Source organism: Thamnophis elegans, unplaced genomic scaffold (assembly GCF_009769535.1).
Source record: "Thamnophis elegans isolate rThaEle1 unplaced genomic scaffold, rThaEle1.pri scaffold_46_arrow_ctg1, whole genome shotgun sequence".
NCBI lineage: Eukaryota > Metazoa > Chordata > Lepidosauria > Squamata > Colubridae > Thamnophis > Thamnophis elegans.
The window spans coordinates 1346481-1366273 of NW_022473897.1; positions in this window are offsets into that span (position 1 = coordinate 1346481).

The window sequence follows — 19793 nt, forward strand, 5'->3', positions numbered from 1 at the left end:
AGCAGCAAGTCAATATCCAAAATTGAAAGTAATCTTCCTGACTGCTGGACATTGCAACAGTATAGCAACTTTCAAGAGAAATATGAGGGACTGGAAGTTTCAAACAAAAAATTAGGTTGCAAGTACTGCACAAAACATGACTTTGCAATAAAGGTATTCATGTGTCCAAAGAATGGAAACATTTCAAGATTGAGGCAGCAGGGAAAACTAAAGAAGTACAACAAGAGTCATCAAAAGCTCACACCGTTTGCAGAGAGAACTTAAAACAAGGGGAGCAGGATGCTATAACAAAAGCAGTAGATAGAGATGACTGAAAAATATTTATCTACTACTTGTGGAGTATTTAATACAGTTTACAGTCTGGCACAAATATGTAAGCCATTTTCAGACATAGAAGATGAGACAGAATTGCAAATTGAAAATGGACTAGATATGGGAATAGGATTGCATTCATGGTCAACTGCAGTGAAAATGACTGTTGGTCTTACCTAAATGGTGGTTCTCTGTGTGCTGTGGGAGAATCCAAGCATGGGTTAACTTCTGTCTGGTTGCCTAGAGACTGAGAGAAAGCTTTGGCCACGCCTCCTCTGCTCGACTTCCTCAGTTCTTTCGATGAAGGCATAAACTCAAAGATTGCAAACTTGACTATGCTAGCCACACCCATACTCTGGACCTAGTGAACACAGGGTGGGTTGGATTCTCCCGCAGTGCACAGAGAACCACCATTTAGGTAAGACCAACAGACTTTCTCCTGTGCGCTGCTTGGAGAATCCAAGCATGGGATATACCCAAACTAGTGTCTCAAGGGTGGGCAGCCAACTGGTGCAGGGTCCACATCCGAGGAATGAATCTTTTGGAGTACTTGTTGCCCAAAGGACACCTCTGCCAAGGCAAACAAGCCCAACTTGTAGTTCTTGATAAACAGCGACAGTGAAGCCCAAGTTTCTGCTCTGCAAATCTCTTGATGGAAGCCTGGGTAGCCTAGGCCGCCGACGTTGCTGTGCTGCGAGTTGAGTGGGCTGTAATGTGTTTAGGGATAGGACGAGTCTGGTGCTCGTAGGCCATCATGATGCAAGCCCTCAGCCAGCGCCCGGTGGTAGAGAGGGATACCTTTTTCCCCATGGAGGCCAGTTGGAAGGATATGAAAATCGACTCGACCTTTGGAATGAATCTGTCCTCTTGATATACCAACGAAGCACCCTCCAAATGTCTAATGTATGCCACTGTCTTTTGAGGGGGTGGGAAGCTCTCGGACAAAACTCCATTAAGACTATCTCTTGCGCTCTGTGAAAACACGAGTTCAGAAAAACGGGTCCAGTCGCAGGGTGACTGTGTTGGGCCTGAAAATGCAAAGGTCCTCCCAAACTGAGAGAGCCCCCAGTTCAGAAGTCACTGCTACTAGGAAAGCCACCTTAAAGGTCATTAGCCGCAGGCAGATGGAATGCGCAGCTCAAACGGTGTTGAGGTGAGCGCCTGTAGGATGATGGAAAGGTCCCATGTGGGGTAACGATGCACCACGGGCAGTCTGAAGTTCACTGCTCCTCTAAGGAAACTGCACAACCTTGGGTGGTGGGAAATGGGGTGTCTGTCGTCACCAGTCAATATTGTGGACAAAGCAGACGCCTGTCGTCTAAGGGTGCTTGGTGCCAACCCTTTGTCGAGTCCCTCCTGGAGGAAATCCAAGAGCTGCGGTATGGAAACTGAAAGCGGATCAATGTGTCTCTTAACGCACCACCTACGGAAAACGGTCCAGGTCGCGTTGTAAATCCAATTGGTGGATTGACGCCTGGAAGCCTGGATAGTTCGGATGACGTTGTCAGACAACTCTCCCCATCTCAGGATGTCCCTCTCAAGTGTCAAAGTCAGCTGAAGCCACCGAGGGTCCAAGTGCTCCAGTGACCCCTGGCTGAGAGAGACCTTGTCTGGGGGAATCTCCAGGGTTGCAACACTGACAGATTGATGACCCTCAGAAGGAGGAGCAGGGGGGGAAATGTGTACAGGAGCCCCTGAGGCCAAGGGCTGCAAAGAGTGTTGATCCCTTCTGCCCCAGTGTCTGGAACCTGGAGAAAATCTCGGTAGGTGGGAGTTCTGTGGACTGGTGAATAGGTCTACTGTTGGCTGGCCAAACTTTTCCAACACTGGAACAGATCCGGATGGCGTCACCACTCGGAATGATTGATGGTCGATCTGCTGAGCCAATTCGCCTGGATGCTAGCCGTCCTGGAAAGTGTTCCGCTCGTATGGAAAGGAGATTATGATCTGCCCAGAGCACCAGTGACTCTGCTTTGCACATAAGGGTCCTGGAATGAGTGCCCCCCTAGCAGTTCACGTGCACCTTCGTGGCCAAGTTGTCTGTCAACAAGAGTATGTCGGCCCACTACCTTGTCATGGAGTCACCGAAGGGCCAAGTGAACCTCCCTGAGTTCCATCCAGTTGATGTTGTTCTCCAGCTCTTCCTGCAACCACCGGCCTGAGCTAGACGAGATTGGCGTGGGTGCCTCAGCCAAAGAGGCTGGCATCCAACGTTATAGTCACTCGGTCTGGCTCTTTGAAGAGGCATCCCTTCTCCACAGCCAGGGAGTAAGTAGGGAGCGGAGGACTGATGGTGGAACTCGAACTAGGCAGCTGGAACTGCTCCTGTTGGATTTCTGATGTGGCAACGGGAGCCATTGCAATGTCTTGGCATGAAAACGCACCCAGGGGACGACCGCGATGCATAAAATCAGTTTCCCCAAAAGTTGGGAAAGAAGAAGCAACGGCACTGCCCTCAGTGCTCGCACCTGACGTACCAACGACCATATACTTGAGCAACATTCAGGAGAGAGGAATACTTTGCTGAATACTGTGTCTATTATTGCCCCTAGGTGGAGCAGCTTGGTAGATGGAGTGAGAGTGCTCGTCTCCCAGTTCAAGGAGAATCTGTGTCGTTGGAGGGACTGGAGAGTGATGTGTAAATCTCACTGTGCCTACCAAAATTTGGACGACTGGATGAGGATGTCGTCCAGGTAGCACTGTATTCTCATGGGTCTTGACCAGACATCCGCAGCCACTGTAGCTAGGATTTTGGTGAAAGTCCTGGGGGCCGATGAGAGGCCAAAGGGCAGCACCTTGTATTGGAAATGGCACCCTGCATAACAAAACCTCAGGAACCTTCTGTGTGAGTTCTGCAGTTTGGCTGTTCAAATCTCACCGGATCAAGGTTGACTCAGCCTTCCATCCTTCCAAGGTGGGTAAAATGAGGACCCGGATTGTTGGGGGCAATATGATGCCTCTGTAAACCGCTTAGAGAGGGCTGAAAGCCCTATGAAGCGGTATATATCTAACTGCTATTGCTATTGCTATTGATGGACAGATGGGAACATGAAGATATGCTTCATTGAGATCGATGGATGTTAGCAGATCTCCCTCCCTGATGCAGCCCAAGATGGATTGACGGGACTGCATCTTGAAGCGCTTGTACGGCAGATGGACATTTAGCCTCTTCAGATCTAGGATATCTCTCCACCCCACCCACCACCCACCCACCCCCGTAACACTTGGGTACCAGGAAGAGGATAGAGTAAAACCTTAGATTCTCTTGCCCCAATGGAACTGGTTCTATTGCCCTGATTAGTAAGAGATGTTGAATCTCAGCCTCTAGGTGGTCCCTTTTTGCCTGGCAAGTGAGGGTTGGACATTGAATAAGCCACCTCAGGGGACTGGAAATGAACTCTAGAGTGAAACCCAACTTTATTGTCTGCAGGACTCAGGCATCCATGGTCATTGCCTCCCATTGGTTGGAAGAGTTGTAACCTGCTGCCAATGGGAGGGATGTGACTGAAGTCACTTCTTCCTACAATAGGGTCTACTTTGTGAGAAGGACTGTTGTCTGCCCCTGTCCCGAAAGGACTGCCTATCCTGAAGGCGGTCACCTCCTTGGGAGTATGACACTGGAAATGGGGAGCGTGGAAGCCAGAGTCCGCAGCACAAAAGGACTGCCGACGAAAGTAAGGTGAGGGTCTGTGTCCGCTCGCCTGGAAGAGAGTGGCAGCACCTTCCTCTTATCCTTGTCCTCTACCAAAACAGGGTCAAGAGCTTCCCCAAAGAGGTTTCTGCCCTTCAACGGGACCGAGGCAAGGTGCCACTTGGATCTCATGTCTGCCTGCCAGTGACAGAGCCACAAGAGATGGCGTGAGGTGATGTTAGAGGCTAAGGCCCTAGACACAAATTTTGCTGTGTTGAGGGTAGCGTCTGCGGAATATTCAGTGGCAGCCACCAGCTTATTGATATCCCGATGTAACCTGATATCTTTCGGACCCAACCTAGCCTGTAGTTGGCGAAGCCAGAGCAGGGAAGTTCTATTAAAGAAGGATGCGGCTGTGGCTGCTTTAATTTCCCAAGTGGCCACTAAGTGAGTCTTGCATCAGGCCCTCATCCTCTGATAACTCCTGGTCCCCCTGGTCTCCTTCCCCAGCCAGCAAAACATTGCTATGTGGTGGAAAATAATGGTCTCCCAGGGAAAGCAGATCCGCATCTGCCGGGGGTTGTCGGGCAGGCGGGGGAGCCTGCACTGAACGAGAGGAATGCACTTGGCTCCTGCCAGAAAGAGCTGCCTCAATGCCTTGAGAAATGACTTCTGCAATGTAAGCCCACATCTCAGGGGTGAAAGGCTGGCCCTGGCCTCCCTCTGGAGGCCCACTGCTGGAGGAGAGAGAGGTGCCTCGGGTGCTTGATCCTAACCCTTTCTGTGGACAATGCCCCTGCTGGCACCAGGCAGTCAAAGGGGGCAATGCCTCCTCAAAACATGCTGCCTAAAGAGATGGGAAGTCAATAGAATCCTCCAGGGACCAATCTCATCCTTCTCTAGGAGGAAGGAGAGGTGAGGTTCATAGAGATTGACTGAGGAGAGGCTTCTATTGTCTCCATTGCAGCAAGAGAGGCTCATTGCGCCCTGGCAAATTGCTTCTCTAGTGCTTTCTGGTGGTGCTGGGCTTCCCTATCCGAGGTGGTGGTTGTAGCCCTGGAGGAGGAACCCTTACGATTTGGCCACCCTGGAGGCCTGCCTCACTGGTCTGGACTCCCTAGGCATAACATTGGAAGGGCCTGCCTCCGAGGCCTTCCCAATAGTGCAGTCCGCCATCTTGGATCCTATTTTCCTAGGCCTCTAATTGTCACGTATTCTGGGAAAGGCAAGGAAATCACTCACCATCTGCCCCAGCAAGAGACTGTGTGCAAACCGCCCAAGTGGTTCTTCTGCACCTGGCGCCTGCTGCTGTGCCTGGGGCATGACTGAGTTCATGGACAAAGGCTCTGGGCATCGAGTGTTGTAATGATTCCTCGGGAGTTGGCAGGGCGATGCAGTGATGGGCGGTCATCACAATGCAAAAAAACAAGATCTCCGGTGAGTTCTGCAGTTCCAGCGGCACTATAACTGCACTCTCCTTCCCAAAGGCATGCCAGAGGAACAGGCAACATGTGGAAGCCTTGAACTCCACTTTGGTGGTGTTCAGCAGCTGGCACGATGGTAGGCATGAACGGGCCGATTCTTGGATCAGAGAGGCTTTGACAGCCGCACAGCGGCTGGGCTGCTCCACCCAACCTTTCTAAGATTGCTCGCAACCGCTCCGCTCTGTTTGGAGAATTTAAGATGAACTAACTACTGACTAATTGCCTAATCTAAGGAAATATTTGGTGTCAGGCCTAAAGACATATTCCTTTTAAGGATCTTTGGCCTGCCACACTCTCTCTCTCTTTCTTTACTATGCTGTTGTCAACTCTCTGTGTTGACATTCCATGCAGAACATCAGCGGAGCCGGATCTCAGATTACAGTAGCTGAGTTGAGATTAATGAAGATATGGATAACGTGATTTATGACAAAGACTGAAGGGAGGACAGAAACACGGGCAAAGTTCAAAAGCAGATAAAGAAAGCGAAAAAGAAGTCTGTGAATAAGAAATGCCTAATGAAGAATGCCTAATGCTGTTAATAAATCACTGCTTTTTGTATTACAATATCGGGTCACTTATTATGAAGCAGGCATCGTTAGGGTACCTTACAGACAGCCATTTTTGCTTTTAAATATTGGGGGTGCCGAGGGGGAACTCAGAAGACCATGGCAACAGGCCAGCTAGACGAAAAGAGCTGGAGAGCAGACATCAAAGCCGAGATGAGCTCAGCGACCTAAAGCAAAGGGGCCGCCCCATCAAAGAGCACATCCACGAATTTAGGAGAGTCATTGGAAGGCTACCCCCTTTCCCAGAGCATCTGTTAGTGTATTTTTTCAGAACAAGTCTGGACCAGCAGATTGCCCAAGTAACTGCCTACCGTGACATTCCAAACCGACTCTCTGAGTGGTTCCGAGTAACAATAAAAGTCGACAGTGGGCTGCATGCAAAAGACATGAGAAAGCAACCAGGCACAAAAGAGAGAGGTCAACCTGACCTGAAACCACCCAGCCGACGGGGAACCAGACACCACAGCGGGCCTGAGACCAGCCCTCCCTCAAAGTCCACTGAAATGCTACAGATGCAAGGGCCATATGGCATCCGTGCGCACGACCCTAACCCCGATGCTGAGGCCAGAGCTACTACATGACGGGAACGCGGCCACAAATGGGATACCCATGCATCCCGGAAGGCTTTCCAGGCTGCAGAGGTCCCTCCCCAACCAGATGAATGGTGGGGGACCCAAGGCAACAATGACCAGTCACCAGATTCCTACGACAGTCACGAGGGTGAAAATGACCCAATGGTGAGAGGACCAATTTGCCCTTTCCTTTTTCCAATACATCTCACAGCCCCAAAAACAGGAAGCCAGGGGGAATTTCAAGCCCTAATAGACTCAGGCTGCACTAGATGCTTGATCAACCTGACCACAGTCCTGAAACTGGGGATCAGAGCAAAAAGACTGGCCCACCCAATCTGGTCCAAACAGGTCGACGGGTCCCTAATGGGGGGAGCCTATGCCACCCACCTGACCGAACCAGTGAGACTAGAACTAGTGGATCACTGGGAAGTAATTCAATTCATAATAGCCCCAAAATGACAGATGCAGTCATACTGGGACTCTCCTGGTTACACAAGTGGTGACCAACCATGTGGTGGCAAGTGGGTACCCGCAGGCTTAGGATAGAAAACAGGCTCCAACCCCTTTTCCGCCAGCAAGCAGAAACACCACCCAAACAGGGAACCCCCAAAAGAGCACACCAGAACATTTGGGAGCCACATCCGATGAAACCTGAGACCAAACAGATCCCAGGGGAATATCAGGACCTTGCAGAAGTATTCAGCGAGACAGAATGCAACATTCTACCCCCTCCCCCCCCCCCCACTGTGAGGCAGATTGTGCCATCGAAATCATCCCCAGGGCAAAACTACCCAAATCGAAGCTGTACGCCATGACGCCCCGGGAAATGCAAGAAATGTGCAAATACATAGACAAAAACCTAGCACGAGGGTTCATCGAGCTAGCAAAGCCACGAGTTGCAGTGCCAGTCCTCTTGAAAGAGAAAAAAGACAGAACTATGAGACTGTGTGTGGACTTTTGAGGGATAAATGTTTTGTGCGTACACAATCTATACCCGCTTCCCCTCATGAAAGATATGCCAAGGGAAAAGTCTTCACCAAATTAGACCTCAGAAAGGCATACTACCGAATGCGGATCGGGGAAGGAGATGAGTGGAAAACAGCGTTCAACTGCCCCCTAGGGAGCTTCCAATTCAAAGTGATGCCTTTCGGACTACAGGGAGCCCCAGCAGTGTTCATACAGTTAATAACAGAGGGCTGACTTCCTGGGCGGGGCTTACTGATGGAAGCAGCTTAACACAGCTGCTCCCGAATTCCTGGTCACGTATCTGTTTAGATGATCATCTATCAGACGTCTAACAGGTTTCTTACCCTTCGGGCAAGAAGGGAAGAAGATTAGTTCTGCTGTGAAAATGCCCTTTGATTTCTGCAGCTTCTGTGTCTGCGGAGAGAGGGGGGGCCAGCCGAAGGCAGAATGGCATCCGTGCTGGGAATCTCCAGCTGCCTTGTGCAGTACAAAGTAAGCATTCTTCCACTCAGTTCACAGCTTGAATTATTTGATTTTAATACGAGCTGAGCTCGTATGCGAGGACTTTAATTGTTTATCCAAATCCTAGCTTCATTTTTTACAAGATCTTCTTCCGTAAATCTATTTACTTAAAGAGGCTTTTAAAATGGCGACGAGCCTGTTGGACTCTTCCGTAACAATGATTATTCTCTTAATCTCCTTGTTAAATTTTACAGAGCTTTAAAATTTCAAAGGAGAGGAGTGATTTATTACTGTGCCTCACAGCCGGCCAGCAGAAGCTTAATAATTAGTTTCACTTTTACAAGACTTTCTTTCTCCCGTTAATTTTGCTTATCTAGAGACACTTAAAATGGCGATGAATATGCTGAACTGTCTCGTTACAATGCTTATTTTCTGAAACCGTTTGCAAAGCCCTACCGAGCCTCAAAACTTCAAAATAAAGGGGGAGATTCAGCACCTCTTTCCATAGCTGTACAGTCGGCCAGTAGAGTTTTACTAACTGCTTGAAGATAAAACTTGGAATGGCCTCAAAACCAAATCCTAATTTGAACCCACACCCCTCTGCCCCAGAAGCACATCTCCAATACCTAGCACAAAGTCTCAGCCTCCGCTCCCCATGCCCCCTGCTGGAGCTTTGCTAACAAAAGAATTCTTCTTGAGGGAATTAAGTGAGGCTCTCAACGCCCAGACAATTAAAGTGGAAGACAAACTTAAAGACTTTAAAGAGGAGATAAAACAGGAGAGAAAACAGGAGAGAAAAGAGGAAATAAAATAAATAAAAGAGGAAATAAAAGAACTTAAAGAGGAGCTGTATGATAAAATTGATGCCAGGGTTGTTAAAATTAAAGATGAAATGCTGGGGCTCGTAACTGTATTGACAGAACATGTTTCTGGAATTGAAGATAGTCTAGAGGATCTTAATGAAGCTAATATCAACTTGACATCGAAAACAGAGGTGGTGCAACAAAAGTTGAAAATGCCGGAAGATGCTATAATTAAAAAGATCTATGAATGTGCAGAAATGGACAGAATGACGGGTTGGCTGAGGGACAAAGGCGAAACGGAACATTATCTTAGCTGGAACCTATGGTATATGTGGGCGACAAGGAGAACAGCAGGGACCTAAAATGGGGAAAGTTAACATGGGTATTGTAATAGATCCCTGAACTTTGCAATGAAAGATGTGGCTTAGAGACCTAACAATGAGGAAGGAAAGAAAAGTTGGGCTGTGAATGACTGTCACCGCCGGGGGGGGGGGGTTGTATGTTTAAAACGGTATTTCTATCTGTATGTTTTACGCTTAAAAAAATGTATAACTAATGAATGCCGATACAAAAGGCTGTATATTTACTTTATATTGTTATGTATGATTTGTCTTTCTTATGTTGTTGTATTTTCTTTCTGTTTTTAAAGGTAATAATGTTTAATAAAATTATATTTAAAAAAAAATGAAAATGCTGAAAAAGAAATTATTATGATACAGTACAGGCAAATGGAACTCGAATTAAGAGTAAGGGGGCTGCGTGAAGAAAAACAGGAGAACCTGAAACAGATTCTTTCAGAAGCTTTTGATTGTCTGGTGGGAAGACCAGGGGCTAAGTTTGACTGGCAAATCGATAAAGTTTACCGCGTTAACTCTTGGGTTGCAAAGCAGAAACAGCTTCCTCGAGACATTGTTATATATTTCACTACAAGAGAGCTCAGAAACACGATATTACAAGAGTCTTATAACACTAAGCTCCAAATTGGGGGTCAGGACCTGACTGTTTTGAAAGAGATACCACCTCAAATGTTAAGAGCCAGGAGAGATTATGCCTTTTTAGTGGAAGAACTTAGAAACCGCCAGATACAGTACAGATGGGACGCACCATTTGGCATTATACTTACATTTGATAGGGCAAAGATATCGCCTCAACTCCGTATGGAAAGCCCGAGGATTTTTACCATAATATTTTGAGGCTGGACATCCTGCTCCATCTGGATCTGGAGAAAGACCACAAGAAGGACAGGACAAAAAAAACCCAAAAAAAATCCTTTTTCTTTTTTTTTTATGCACAGTATAAGTGATTGTATAAAATGAAAATGAAAATGAAATAAAAGATATATATGAGAAGAAATTTCTAATTCTACAGTAAAAAAAAAAAAAAAAAAAAAAAAAAAAAAAAAGAAGGACAGGACAGACAGCAAACCACACAACTACCAGATAAGATGGATCATTCTCTCCTAGAAGCGCAAGGTGTTATGGAACAAAGACCTAGCCGTATGATTACTAGACGAATGGAGAAGCAAGCTAAAAGGCAACAACCTCAACTGTCACTGGCCATCGATCAAGGAGCTACAGTAACAAGTCCAGAAGCAGTGGGAGGAGCTAGGCCAAAGGTTAGACAGGCCATGCAGGAGGCTCTAAAAAAGCTTCAGGTAACCAAAGATGACAACTAAGATTTTAACATGGAATGTCAATGGATTGAATTCTCCACAGAAGAGAAAGAAAATATTTCACTATCTTAAACAGTTTAAGAATGATATAATTTGTTTGCAAGAAACATATTAAATCAAACAATCAAAATATCTGATTAACCCAAACTTGGTCAACATTTGTAGCTTCTGCTATGGAAAAGAAAAATGGTATAGTGTATACTTAAGAAAAGACATGAAAGCAGAATTAATTGAAGCAGATCCCTATGGAAGATACATTGCGTTAGATCTAATCTTAGAAGGGAAAAAGACATTGCTTTTGGGAATTTATGCTCCTAATCAACAGCAAGACGGATTCTATAGAAATCTTCTGCTAAATTAGTACAGTGGGATTATAGCTCTTGTATACTATTGGGTGACTGGAATGGCGTTATAGATACCAAGAGAGACAAGAAGATTTCTCGCCCAAATACTAAGATGCGAGCAAAGCTACCTAAATCTTCTTTGACATGATGGATGACTTTGAACTGAGAGATATCTGGCAAGAAACAAATCCAGAGGAATATGATTTTACCTTTTTTTCTGATAGACATCAATCCCTTTCCAGGATTGATTTCATACTAATTACTAATGATTTGCTTTCTAGGGTGAAGAAGACAAAGATTGCGGCTAGGGTCCTTTCGGATCATAACCCAGTTTGGATGGAATTGGGAGGGGGGTACACGCAAGAAGGTCTTGGAGATTGAATGAAACTTATTTAGATATGAAAAGTATATCAATGATTGTAAAAATTGCTAACCGAATACTTTGTTTTAACATGAATAAGGGTACACCTATGGAATTCGTATGGGATGCAAGCAAAGCATATATGAGAGGAGTACTGATAAATATAAATAAAGCACATAGAATAAACAAGGGGTAAACGAATAGAATTGGAAGAGGAAATTAAGAGGAAAGAGCTGGAGTTAACAATGAACCCAGGCAATACAAAAGTTAAGGAAGCAATTGCTATATTAAAATCTCAATTTGATATGTTGATCTCTGACCAGGTAGCTACTAGTTATTATACGCAAAACACAATACTTTCTGCAATGCAAATAACCTGGCAGGTGGTTAGCTTATCAGATTAGGAAAAAAAGGAAAATTCAAAATATATCTAAATTGACCTACAAAGGGAAGGAGGTGTTCAACAGGATGAGATTCAAAAGGCATTTCAGGAATTTTTACAGAGTTGTATAAGGGGGATAAAATTAATGGTTTAGATATAGAGAAATACTTAGATAAAGAGAAAATACCCTTAGTTAAAGAAGAGCACAGGCAAAAACTGAACCAACCAATAACTCGGGGGAAATCTTACAGGTAATTAAGCAGCTAAAGTCAGGAAGGCACCAGGCACAGACGGCTTGACAGCGGCTTACTATAAAAACCTACAGTTAGAAATGTAGAACCTCTTAGAGAATTATTTAATAAGATTCAAACGGAAGGTAAAGTGCCTCCATCTTGGAAGACAGCGTTCATATCTTTGATACCCAAAAGAAGATCAAGATACTACTCAACCAAAAAATTATAGACCTATTTCATTACTTAATGTAGATTACAAAATTTTTACTAAAATACTAGCAAACAGGTTAATGCTGGTTATCAACAATTGATACACGCTGACCAAACAGGCTTTATACAAGGGAGACAGATGAAAAGTAATGTTGGATTAATTATTAATGCATTAGAATACTTGGGAAAGAACAATCAAATTCCTGCTGCGTTATATTTCTGGATGCGAGAAAGCCTTTGATCGAGTTAATTGGCAATTTCTGCTGAAGATATTGCAAAAAATGCAGATAGGAAAATTTTTTACAATCAATTAAAGCAATATATCAACAGCAAACAGCTCAAATTATAGTCAATAGAAGTTTGACAGACTCTTTTCAAATTGGAAAGGGTACAAGACAGGGCTGTCCTTTGTCCCCACTATTGTTATTATAACTTTGGAAGTATTATTGAATAAAATATGGGGCCTGGAGGGTCTAAAAGGAATTAAGGTTAGGCAGCAAGAATACAGAGTGCGGGCCTTCGCGGATGATTTGGTCATAATATTGGAACAACAGCAGGAGTCCAGTAGGGTTTAATGAATACGATTAATCAATATGGTCAAGTGTCTGGCTTTAAAATAAACTTAGGGAAAACGAAAATATTAGCCATGAATATGAATACTAAACAAAAGAATTAGGAGGAATGTTAGGATGTGAGGTAGTCAAAAAGGTCAAATATCTTGGAGTTAATATTTCAATCTCAAATGGGAAATTAACAAGTATAATTATGAACCACTCTGGAATAGCATACAGATAGAGATGAAAAAATGGGAGAAGTTACATTTATCTTGCTGGGAAGAATCGCGGCAGTGAAAATGAATATCTTACCAAAATTCTTATTTCTTTTCCAAATGTTACTTATACTTAAAAAGGATGTGAATCTTTTAGAATGGCAGAAGGGTATCAATAAATTTGTATGGGCAGGAAAGAAGCCGAGAGTAAAGCTGAAAATAATGCAAGATACCGCGAGAGGGGAGGTTTGAAACTACCCAATCTAAAACTATATTATGATGCAGTGGTATTGTCCGTAATTAGTGATTGGATCAGTTTAACCAATGATAGGATATTGAACCTTGAGGGATATGATCTGGTATATGGTTGGCATGCTTACCTGTTATTTAACAAAAAACTAGACAAAAACTTTAAAAGTCATATTTAAGAAATGCTTTACTGCGGGTTTGGAAAAATCAACATAAACTAAATGATAAGATACCTATGTGGGCAATTCCTAGACATGCAATTGAAAATATGAATATTTTCATTTTCATTTCATTTCATTTTATTATATTTATATGCCGCCCTTTCCCCGAAGGGGACTCAGGGCGGCTAACAAATCAAATCAGGGAAGGGGGGGTACAGACAAAAATAAAAAACGAAACATAACAATACATAATTTAAAAACACACAACAGTCATACCATTCGAGACGGGGGCAACAGCTCTTTAGCCCAGGCCTGTCGGAACAGCCAGATTTTAACGGCTTTGCGGAAGGCCTGGAGGGTGGTGAGGGTTCGAATCTCCACGGGGAGTTCGTTCCAAAGGGTCGGAGCAGCCACAGAGAAGGCTCTCCTCGGGTAGTCGCCAGTCGACACTGGCCGGCGGATGGAATTCGGAGGCGGCCTAATCTGGGGATCTAATCGGTCTAGTGGAGGTAATTGGCAGCGCGGTCTCTCAAGTACCCAGGTCCAATACCATGAAGGGCTTTATAAGTGACAACTAGCGCCTTGAAGCGTATCCGGAGACCAATAGGCAGCCAGTGCAGCTCGCGAAGGATAGGTGTTACGTGGGTGAACCGAGGTGCACCCACGATCACTCGCGCGGCTGCATTCTGGACAAGCTGAAGTCTCCGAATGCTCTTCAAGGGCTGCCCATGTAGAGCACGTTGCAGTAGTCCAGTAGTCTTATGATGTCCCAAGCCATGAAACTTTTCGAAGGAGCGTGGGAGAGACGCCGGACTCGTGAGAGTGAAATGGAGAGAGAAATTGAGGTAGGGACAGAGAAAAAATATATCTTGTCTGACCCAAGAGAGACTAGAGGGCTGAAGGGGGAGGGCTGAAGGGCCAGACCCCAACCTGGCAGCCAGGGGACAAGAAAAATTGAAGGGGAGGAAAAAATCCCAAAGAATACTGGGACCTGAGATATGTTTTCAGTGAAAAATCTTCAGATAAATTACCCTCACACAGAGCGACCAATTGCAGCATTGACATTCTCCCTGGTGTAAAACTCCCTAAGCCTCAAATTTACTCAATGACCCCTAGAGAAATGGACGAATTTTTTTTTAGTTTTTAGTTTATTTGGCATTTATAGGCCGCCCTTTTCCCTGAGGGGACTCAGGGCGGCTTACAGTTCGTGGGAGGGAGTGCAAGACAAAACATAAAATGTGAATAAAATAAAATAAAACAGTAAAACAAACATTCATTCAGCATTCGGGCGGGGCGGATTAGGATCTTATCCCCAGGCCTGACGGGATAGCCAGATCTTGAGGGCTGTGCGGAAGGTCTGGACGGTGGTGAGGGTACGAATCTCCACGGGAGATCGTTCCAAAGGGTCGGAGCTGCTACTGAAAAGGCTCTCCTCTGCGTAGTCGCAGTCGGCACTGACTGGCGGATGGAATTCGGAGGAGGCCCAATCTGTGCGATCTGATGGGACGGAGGGAGGTAATCGGCAGAAGGCGGTCTCTCAAGTATTCAGATCCACTACCATGGAGGGCTTTATGGGTGGTAAGTAGCACCTTGAAGCGCACCCGGAGATCAACAGGTAGCCAGCGCAGCTCGCGGAGGATAGGTGTTATGTGGGCGAACCGCGGTGCGCCCACAATCACTCGCGCGGGCCGCATTCTGGACTAGCTGAAGTCGCCGGATGCTCTTCAAGGGCAGCCCCATGTAGAGCACATTACGTATTCCAGCCTAGAGATCACAAGGGCTCGAGTGACTGTTGTGAGGGCCTCCCGATTCAAGTAGGGCCGCAACTGGTGCACCAGGCGAAACTGGGCAAATGCCCCCCTGGTCACAGCTGACAAATGATGGTCGAAAGTCAGCTGTGGGTCCAGGAGGACCCAAGTTGCGAACCCTGTCTGAGGGGTGTAAAATTTGACCCCCAGCCTGAGTGATGGAACATTGGCCAAATTATTGGGAGGGAAACACAACAGCCACTCGGTCTTGTCTGGGTTGAGTACCTGTTTGTTAGCTCTCATCCAGTTCTTAATGGCCTCAAGACCCCGGTTCATCACGTCCACCGCTTCATTGAGTTGGCACGGGGCGGACAGATACAACTGTGTGTCGTCCGCATATTGATGGTATTTTATCCCGTGCCTCCGAATGATCTCGCCCAGCGGTTTCATGTATGTTAAATAGTAGGGGGGATAAGACCAAGCCCTGCGGCACCCCATAAGTTAGGGGCCTCGGGGACGATCTTTGCCCCCAACCAACACCGACTGCGACCTGTCCGAGAGGTAGGAGGAGAACCACCGTAAAACAGTGCCTCCCACTCCCACCTCCCGCAGTCGTCGCAGAAGGATACCATGGTCGATGGTATCGAAAGCCGCTGAGAGGTCAAGGAGAACCAGGATGGACGCATGGCCTCCATCCCTGGCTCTCCAGAGATCATCGGTCAATGCGACCAAAGCGGTTTCTGTGCTGTAACCAGGTCTGAAGCCGGACTGGAAGGGGTCAAGATAACTAGCTTCCTCCAAGGACCGTTGAAGCTGGAAGGCCACCACCTTCTCAACAACCTTCCTGTCAGCATCCCTCCATTATATAATTAGGGAAGAAAGACCAAGAGATTCCATGTGTTGGAAATCAAAGTACTTTTACTAATTACAAATGGTTAGCGAGCAGTTGCGAAGTGAAGTCTGTTTAATTAGGCGCGAAAGCAATTGATATATAGAATAGTCCATCCCCACCCCTTGGGATCATAGCCTCAGGCCAATCATAAGTCCTTCAAGTGTCAGGTGTGAGTAACTTCAAAAGGCATCACGAAGATGGAATGTCGGGGCCGTTGGTCCAGGCGGGAAGCACCCACGCATGCGTAGTCCAACCATCCAGTAAATACTAGAACATTCCTCCAGCACATCGAATAACCCCTCCCAAACACCAAACCCTCCCTCCCCGTTTCATGACAGCTGAAGCAGTAGCAAGGCAGAAGCTGACATCCGGCCGTCCCCCGGAAAAAGGCTGTCCGGCCTAGGAAAAAAAACAACGAACAGACAAACAACAAAACAAAAAAGAAGAAGGAGGTGGTGAGAGAAAGTTAAGGCTTGTCAGGGTATGCAGCATAAAACTTCCGAAGCAGTCTGGGAGCACGAACATGGGATTTATCAACCCATTCCGTGTGGGAGGGAGGAAAATGCTTCCAAGCCACCAGGTATTGGATGCGATTACGACGTTTGCGGGAATCAAGAATTTCACGAACTTCAAAGTGACGTTCCCCATCGACGAGCAAAGGAGCAGGCGCGAGGTCATCAGGGGGACGCAAGTGGGAAACACGAACGGCTTATGAGTTAATGTGGAACACCGGGTGGACCCGGTGAGGTGTTTGGGCACATTGCAAAAGAACAGAGACCAGGATTGATGACCTTCACTAGGGGGAACCGCCCCAACATATTTGGGCCCCAACTTCTTTGAACCTCTGCGTGTGTGGAGGAACTTTGTCACGAAATAAACACAAATCACCGTCCGGTATTCATAGGGCTGAGAGCGTTTCTTATCCGCCTGTCGTATGGGCCCGATGCGCAGCGTCCAAAGTGGAGAGGGTCAATGGCCAAACACGACTGAGACGCTCACTCCAGTCCGCGACTGACGGAACTTGCGGCTGGTCCTGAGCTAATTCAGGGATAGGAACAAAATCCTGACCATAAACGACCCGGAAAGGGGTGAAACCCGTGCTGGAATGGACAGAGTTTGTTGTGGCCACCTCAGCGTGTGGCAACAAGTCTACTCAATCATCCTGTTGATAATTGATGAAACAACGTAAATATTGTTCAAGAACAGAATTAGTCCGTTCACAGCCGCCATTAGTCTGAGGATGGTAGGCGGAGCTAAGGCCCTGGGCGGAGCCAATACGTTTGAGAAATTCTTTCCAAAACAGATGTGAATTGGACACCACGATCGGAGATGATGCGATCAAGCACCCCTTGCAAGCGGTAAATGTGGGAAATGAAGAGTTTAGCCAGCGCCTTAGCGGAAGGAATTTTGTGGCAAGGCATGAAATGAACTTGCTTGGAGAACAAGTCAGTGACAACCCATATGACAGTGTGCCCTGGCTTTCGGGGAGCTCAATAATAAAATCCATAGAAATCTCCTTCCAAGGGGCAACCGGGCAAGCGACAGACTGGCAGCCCTTGCGGTTTCCCTGGTGGCCGTTTAGCGGTCGCACAAACCGGGCAACTGGCTACATAAAGTTCAATGTCCTTCTTTAAAGAGGGCCACCAGAATTGCCTCTTCATAGATGCAAAGTTTTCACAAATCCAAAATGACCCGCCAATCTGGAGTCATGTGCGCGACGAAGGACCACCAGGCGTAGGGAGGCGGGGATGTACAATTTGGCACCGATCCACGGCAGATCATCTCTCATAGTGCACTCGTCCCGATGGTTCAGGAACCAGTCGTCATGAGGAAGCGCTAGCTTGAGGTCAGAAAGAAGATCTTGAGGCACATCCTTTTTGGCGCGGGTCTGTTGGCGCGTGACCACTGGAGCCGCTAGGAGCGGTTGGACGATGCTCAGCTTAGAGCAATTATATTGAGGCAGTCTGGACAAGGCATCTGCCATGAAATTCTTTCCACCCGGGATATATTTAAGTGTGAAATTGAAATGAAAGGTTGAAATATTGGGCCCACCGCATTTGTTTGGGGGAGAGACGGCGTGGCGTTCTCAAAGCTTCCAAATTCTTGTGGTCAGTCCACACCTCAACGGGTGCTTAGCGCCCTCCAGGAAATGGCGCCACGTGGTCAGGGCCCACGGACCGCGAAAGCCTCTTTCTCCCAAACTGCCCAACGTCTCTCTGTGTCTGTGAGCTTCCGGAGGTGTACGCGCAAGGTTGTAGGTTACCTTGGTCGTGGCTTGCAACAAGATGGCCCCAACGGTGACGTCGCTGGCGTCAGCCTGGACGATGAAAGGCTTGTCCAGGTCAGGATGCTTTAGCACCGCTCAGCGGCAAACAGACGTTTAAGCTTTTCGAAAGCCACCTGGCATTCCATGGTCCAGTCCAGAGGCTTGTTAGGTTTAGGTTTCGGCTCCCCCTTGGATTTGAGCAAATTAGTTATAGGAAGTGCAATTTTAGCAAAAGAAGGAATGAACTGACGGTAGAAATTAGCAAAGCCCAAAATTTTTGTAACTGTTTACGAGTTTTGGGCGAGTCCCATTCAGTGACCGCCCTCACCTTCTGAGGGTCCATCTCAATGCCGGCAGGAGAGATGCGATATCCAAGGTAGTCAATTTTAGTTTGGTGAATTCACACTTAGACAATTTGGCATAAAGATCAGCGGCTCGGAGTTTTTTAAAAACAGTGCGCACAAGAGCGACGTGTTGGTCATAAGTGCGAGTATAGATAAGGATATCGTCCAAATATACGATAACTCCTTTGTAGAGATGGTCATGCAAGATCTCATTGATTAATTGCATGAAGACTGCAGGGGCCCCCTGCAGGCCAAAAGGCATGACCCGGAACTGGAAGCAACCAAGAGGGCAGTTGAAAGCAGTCTTCCATTCGTCTCCCTCCTTTATGCGGACCCTATAATAAGCTTCCCTGAGGTCCAATTTAGTAAAATGCGGCCCTTCCCCAGCTGGGCCAACATGTCCTTCATCAACGGGAGCGGGTAGACATTCTGAGCTGATATCGCGTTCAAGTTTTTAAAATTCACACATAATCGAAGAGAGCCATCTTTCTTTTCACGGAAAAGCACAGGGGCGGCCACTTTGGGGTGAGCAGGTTCAATGAATCCACGTTCCAAATTTTTATCAATGAAAGTCCGCATTTCCTCCATCTCCCTGGGTGACATGGAATATATTTGGGGTTTTGGTAGCTTAACCCCGGGTAAGATGTCAATGGAGCAGTCAGTAGGCCTGTGGGGTGGCAGTTTGTCGGAAGACTTTTAGCTGAAAACCTGCTTAAGGTCCAATACTCTTTAGGAATTTTTTCCTCTCCATCAATCCTCTCCTGCCCTCTAGCGGCCACTTCAGGAGTGTCAGTCATAGTTTGCCCAGGAGTGCCCTCCCCCTCCGGAGGCTCCTTTGTGCGAATGCGCAAGCGGCCTGTTCGCCAATTTATGTGAGGGTTCCACTTCCGGAGCCAAGGGAGGCCTAAAATTAGTGGCCTGTCCATGCCAGGCGCAACTAAAAGAAATTAGTTCAGTGTGGGAACCCATCTTCATCTCCAAGGGCTCCGTAAAAAAATGGGCGGGTCCCCCCCCCCGCAATGGATCCATCTATCTGGCAAAACACAATGGGGTTTTCAAAGTACGCAATTTGAGACCCAATTTTTCCACCATGGCCGGGTTGATCATGGATCGGGAGCAACCCGAATCGAGCAAGGCGTGAAAGGTTGCTGGTTGCCCCTCAGGGGGAACTTTTAACTCTATGGGGATTAGCAGGGGCCCTTTGTTTGAACTCACCCAGTGAGGCGAGTGTGTCGGAGTCCTCAGAAGAGGAGGAGTGGGCGTCTGCGTCTGCATCTCCCTCCAAAGCCTGGCCGAAAAGGGGGGGCCTGGAGTCCACAGCGAAGGCAGCTTCTTTCTTCCTCTTGTCGGAGGCTCTGCCAGACTT